Here is a 6,696-nt window from a genome sequence, read left to right on the forward strand (position 1 = left end):
CCCCCCCCCCCCACTTCACCATTTCTCAATCTCTTTTCCCTCCCTCATGTTATCTCCTTGCCCACCCATCGCCTCCGTCTGGCGCTCCTCACCTTCTCCCCTCCCCACCTTTCTTCTTTCTTCCATAGCCTTATGTCTCTTTCACCAATCAACTTCCTAGCTCTTTGCTTCATCGCTCCCTCTCCAAGTTTCACCTATCACCTGGCATTTCTCTCCCCACCTTTGAAATCTATTCTTCGGATTTTTTTTCTCCAGTCCTGCTGAAGGGCTTTGGCCCGAAATGTCAACTGTAGTTTTTTCCAGAAATGCTGACTAGCCTGCTGAGTTCCTCCAGCATTTTGTGTGTGTTGCTCGGATTTCCAGCATCTGCAGACTTTCTCTTGTTTGTGATCTATTTTCATTGCTTATTGATATCCCAGAAACGTATATGTTTCATATTCATCCATTGTATCCTGCTGCTCTATTTAAATAAACTATTTTATGTTCTGCTAGCTCTAGATGAAGAGGGCCAGTAACTTTATATTCCTGGGTGAAACTATCTCAGAGGACCTATCCTGGCCCATCATATAAGTATTATTGTGAAGAAAGCATGACAGTGACTCTACTTCTTCTGGAGTCTGAGGAGGTTTGGCATGCCATTGAAAACATTGGCAAACTACTGTAGATTGTGGTGGAAAGTGTGCCGACTGGCTGCATTTTGGCCTGGTATGGGAAAACCATTATCTTTCAGCGGAAAATACTATAAAAGATAGTGGATTCAGCCCAGTACATCACAGGTAAAACCCTCCCAACCATTGAGCATATCTACCTGAAACATTGCCGTAGAAAAGCAGCATCCATCATCAAAGATCCTCACCTCCCAGGCCATGCTCTTTTCTCGCTGCTGCCATCAGATAGAAGGTACGAGAGCCTCAGGACTCGCACCACCAAGTTCAGGAACAGTTACTACACCCCAGCCATCAGACTCTTATACAAAAAGGGATAGCTACACTCACTTAAGGACTCTGTTATATTGTTATTTCATACTTGTTATTTAATGTTATTTATTGATATCTGCATTTGCAGTTTGTTTCCAATTTCTAGTTTCCAGTTACTGTTCTATGGATTTGCTAAGTATGCCCACAGAAAAGAATCTCGGCATTGTATGTGGTGGCTTGTATGTACTCTGATAATAAATTTTACCTCGAACTTTGAAGCTGTTTTTATGTTTAACATTCCGCACTTATCTAGTCCAAAGTTCATGTTTATACCTTTTGATAATAGTTCTACTATTTGAATTAATTGCTTTAGTTTTACAGGTGAAGGAGCATATAATTTCAAATCATCCATGTATAGAAGATGTGTCAAGGTATAGTCTGTTTGCTTGCTTCATATTTTATACCATATTTTCATCGGATTCGGTGAATTAAAGAGTGGGTTTAAAGCTAGAAAAACCATCATGGTCTAAGCGACTCACCCTGAAAAAAGTCTTGGTTTATTTTGATAAGGGTGATTGTTCTTTTTGGTTGTTAATAGTTTTGATGATTATAGTACGCCAATGCTTCATTGCAGGAATTTCACAAGTATTGGGTATAGATTATATTTACTAAGAGCTTTTATTAACCGTGTGTGGGGCAGAATCAAATGCTTTTTGGGAGTCAATATAACAACATGAAAGATGTCTGCTTTTCCTCTGGGCTTAATTTAGAATTACAGAATCTATTATCAGTTGTTTCTTACATCCTTTCATACCCTTACGGCATCCTTTCTGCTCTTCTGTAAGTATATTGTGGTAAGTGAGTGGTGATTAGTTGTGAGATGCATGATGTTACAATTTTATATGTAGCTTGTAAAAAGTAATAGGACAATATTTTGATGGGTCATTTGTGGATTTCCCTTTAGATAAAAGATATGTTTTCCCTTCTGTCAAACATATGGTCACATTTTCAAAATTTTTAGGAAAATTGTTGATATGTACTAATAGGTATGGATGAAGACAAATATATTTTTATACCAATAATTATGAATATTATCACCGCCGGTGCTTTTCTTATGGTGGATTTTTTTAACTTCAGGTGTTTGTCTTCAAATGTGTGGGTACATTCTTTTTCCTCCCTAATTCAGCTTGTTTCTTGATTGTGAGTCACCGTGTTTAACCAGATATTAGATCAAAAGGGCATTATCTCTGTGTTTGTTGCTAATTCTGTGCAAGGGCTGGTGACATTTTGGTTCATCAAATTTTGTTTCAATGTCCTTGGATAAACCGATTTAATTTTTCCTGGGTTGATAGTTCTGTTTTCTTTGTCTGGCACATTTCATGTATCTACTTAGTCTGGCTTTTCTATGCTTTTAGTGTATCTGTAGATTCTGCAATGTTTTTGGTAGGTCGACCATTTCTTATATGGACCTTATAGTTCCTTACTATTTCCTTAGCTTTTCTCTTAATTTTCTTGCTCATATTATCCACTTTATTTTCCATTATGCAGACTATTTCTGCTCTTAAGGTTTCAATTTTGTTTCTTAATCTCTTCTGCCATTTTGGTGTTTTCATTTCATTATTTAGTTTTGGGTTTCTTTCTATTCTGGAGCCATTGCAATGCTGTGCAGTATGTTATTGTGTGTGGTTCTTCAAATGTATCATTCTCCTAAATATTATGGTAATATAATATTGCTGAGGGTATAAAGTAATGTTTGCAAATTTTGATGATGTGTTTGGTTTTGGTATGTAGGGTCTTTTTTTGAGGTTCGTGCCCATGTATTCTGTTAGAGTGATATACTGTTAGAAGGATATTTTGATGGGTCATTTATGATTTCTCCTTTAGGTAAGAAATATGTTTAACCTTCTTTCAAAAATTCAGGCACTTTTTCAGTATGTTTAAGATGAATGTTGTTATGAATTAATAACCATGGATGAAGGCAGGCAATTTTTATACCAATAATTATGAATATTATCACTGCTGGTATTTTTCAAGTTGTGGATATTCTTTATAACAATTTTACCATATCCATTGTAACTTCATGTGTTTGTATGTCTTCAAGTGTGTGAGTACATTCTTTTTCCTCCCTAACCCAGCTTGTTTCTTAATTGTGAGTCACCATGTTTGACCAGCTATTATACCAACAATTCATTATCTCTCCGTTGGTAATTCTGTCCTGGGGTTGGTGACATTTTAGTGCACTGAAATTTGTTTCAATGTCTGTATAAACTGTTTCATTTTTCCTGAACTGCTAATTCTGTTGTCTTCGCCAGGTAAATTTCATGTATCTATTTAGTCTGGCTTTGTATGACCGAGCTTTTGTTTTAGTGTATCTCTAAATTCTGCAATGCTTTTGTTAGGTTGATTGTCTCTTGTACGGACCTTATATTTCATTAGAATTTCCTTCAGTTTTCTTTTAAGCCTCTTGCTCAGGTTATCCATTTTATACTCCATTAGTCAGGCTATTTCCACTCTTAAGGTTTCAATTTTGTTTCTTAATCTCTTCTGCCGTTTTAGTGTTCTCATTTCATTACTCAGTTTTGAGGTTCTATTTGAAAAGTGCTGCAATTCTGGAGCCATTGCACTTCACTGCAGGGTTAGTGCTGCGCAGTATGTTATCATGTGTAGTTCTTCAAAGATTTCAAGTTTTCCTAAATATCGTAGTAATATAATATTGTTGAGAGTATTAACAATTTTTGCAAATTTTGATGATGTGCCTTGTTTTGGTATGTAGGGTCTTGTCGGATCAGTGCCCATATATTCTGTTAATATGATGTTAAGTGTGAGGATAATTTTGTTTGTAAGCTCAATTTCATCATCAGCATTTTGTAGAGGTGTTGTTTTGCTTACCATCAGGTGCAGAACAGTTGTTGAAGTAATTCTATTTTCATCAACACTTCGAACGTGGGGTGGGGGGGGAGGTTTAGCATCTTCATTATTTTCTTGTATAGCATTGTTGTGGTCTTCAGGTACGTTTCTTTCTAGCTCTTGTGCAATTTCATGCTTTATTTGATTTAACGTGTCTGTAGGGATTAAGTTATTTTTTACTATCACTCTACATTGATCTGCTATTTGTTGTGCATTTACTTGCATGAAGGAATATTGTGCTATAAATTGGTGATATAGTTTGCCCCTGTATCTTGTCATGTCAGTCTCAAGTTTCATTACTCAATTATATACATGCATTATAAATATGTTTACTTCTAATGACCATTTCATGCGTGTCTTTCTTCTCTTAGCTGCTTGAGTATTCTCAGTTGTAAGTGGACTGGTCTTCTGAGAAACCCCTACAGCAGTCACAGACTGTGGTGTTGGTGGGCTACTTTGAACGCTGGTTGTATCTATTCCTGGTTTCCCAGTGCCAGCCCGACAATTCAGCACTGCACCACTAACAGTTTGCTCACTGTCACATCCAACGCTAGTTCCAGGCATGCCCGGGCGATTGCTAGGCAGTGGCGGTGTCACTCGATTCCATAGACATCTCTCCATTTCTAAAGTGAAATGGTATTGCTTTTTATACCTACAGCCAAGTTTTAGTTTCAACCACCCCTAACATGGAGAACAGACGCTAGCCAGAGCATCATCCAGTCTGGGTACACACATGCCTGGATTTGTTTCTGTTTTGGCCCCTGGGCGGTATCTTATTTCCCACCTGCCCTGCATATTGACAAAGCTTTCTCCAATCCACCACCTGGGGATGCATCTAGTTGGGGACAGAAACCCCTTCAAGGGTTATTATTATGATGAATGAATGAATTAAATTTATTTCGGTCAGTACAAACATAACAAAAAGCATCATTTCCGACGATGATTTCATAGGACAAAACTACAACAAAAAAACATAAATATTCTTTAAAACAGACCGAAAGGGTGTCGGCTGAAGCTGCAGCTTATTACGCCTACCCCTCTTACTTATACAACATATGTGGCGTCAATCATCACAAAAAATTTCATAATCTTTTAACACAAAATCCAATTCCAAGTATTATTTATTTACATTACTCCCATTCATTTTAAATCATGTATTTTATATTTGTTCATTAAAGTATTTTAAATAATTTTTTAAACTTAAGTGTGGTGCATGTTTTTAAATTCTCACTGCAACTGTTCTATAGGTTCACCCTCTGACTGAAATACAATGATTTTTTACATTTGTTTTTATCCTTTGTTTTTGAAATATACATGTTCCTCTCAAATCATGTTGATTTTCTCTCAGTTTAAATAACCTTTGGATACTTTGTGGTAGCTGTCCATTTTTTACTTTATGCATAATATGTATTATTTTAAAATCTACAAAATCTCTGAATTTTAAAGTGTTTAGTTGAATAAATAGTGGATTGGCTGGCTCATAATAACTTGTCTTATTTTCAATTTGTATGACTTTCTTTTGGAGTAGAAAAATTGAGTTTGTATTTGTTTTGTATGTATTTCCCCACACCTCTACACAGTAAGTCATGTATGGGACTATAAGTGAACAGTATAATGTATACAAAGCTTCCTAATTTAAGAAATCTAGCACTTTGTACAGTATTGCAATAGATTTTGACATCTTTGCTTTGACATAATTTATTGTCCATTACCACTCCTAAAATTTTGTTTCAGATACCTTATCAATTTCAACATCATTTATTCTAAATTTACTATATGAATTTCGTACATGGTTTCCAAATATTATGAATTTAGTTTTACTTAGATTCAGTGATAATTTGTTATTATCAAACCATTTCTTTATCATTTTTAGTTCTTTCTCCACTGTATCCAAAAGTTGTTTCAGATGTTCCCCACTACAAGATAAAGTTGTATCACCAGCAAATAATATACATTTTAATATCTGAAAGACCATACATATATTGTTCATATACAAAATGAACAGTAAAGGACCAAGCATTGAACTTTGTGGAACCCCACAAGTTATCCTCAAAAGTTTTGAATTTGAGTTGTTTATATGTACGTACTGATACCTGTCCTCCGAATAACTATTTAACCAGACATGTGTCACCCCTCATATCTTTCTAATTTTGTTAATAATAATTTATGGTCAATGGTGTCAAATGCTTTTTTTAGATCAAGGAATATTCGCACTGTTTTCATTTCTTTCTATATCATTTGATATTTCTTCTACAAAATCTATTAATGCTATTGTAGCGGTTCTGCTTTTTTCTGAAACCGTATTGATGTTCACAGAGTATATTATGTTTTGTTATGAAATCATTTAACCTTCTTAAAAATTTTTTCCCAATATTTTGGAAAACCGTGACCACAAAGAAACTGGTCTATAATTTAAAAATACATGTTTATCTCCAGCTTTGTATATTGGAATGACCTTGGCTATTTTCATTTTATTGGGAAATTTTCCGGTAAAGATAGATTACAAATATGAGTCAGTGGTTTCACAACACAGTCAATGATGTTTTTAATTAAATACATATCATATCCATTCCAATCTGTTGATTTCTTGCTCTTTGATTTATATACTATATCAATTATTTCTTTTTTCTCAGTTGCCCTAATAAACATAGTGTAAGTGTTTATATTGATAATATTACTAACATACTATTTACTCCATCTTTATTGCTGGGTTCAGTAATTGATTTAGCTAATTTAGTTCCCACATTAACAAAGAAATCATTAAACCTATCTGCAATGAAATTAGTATCTTTTATTACCATATCATTGTTTGAATTAAAGTAATATGGGTAATTGTTTTACTTTTATCCTTTTTGATAATTTCATTTAAAAC

The sequence above is a fragment of the Mobula birostris genome, chromosome 10 (genome assembly GCF_030028105.1).
Source record: "Mobula birostris isolate sMobBir1 chromosome 10, sMobBir1.hap1, whole genome shotgun sequence".
NCBI lineage: Eukaryota > Metazoa > Chordata > Chondrichthyes > Myliobatiformes > Myliobatidae > Mobula > Mobula birostris.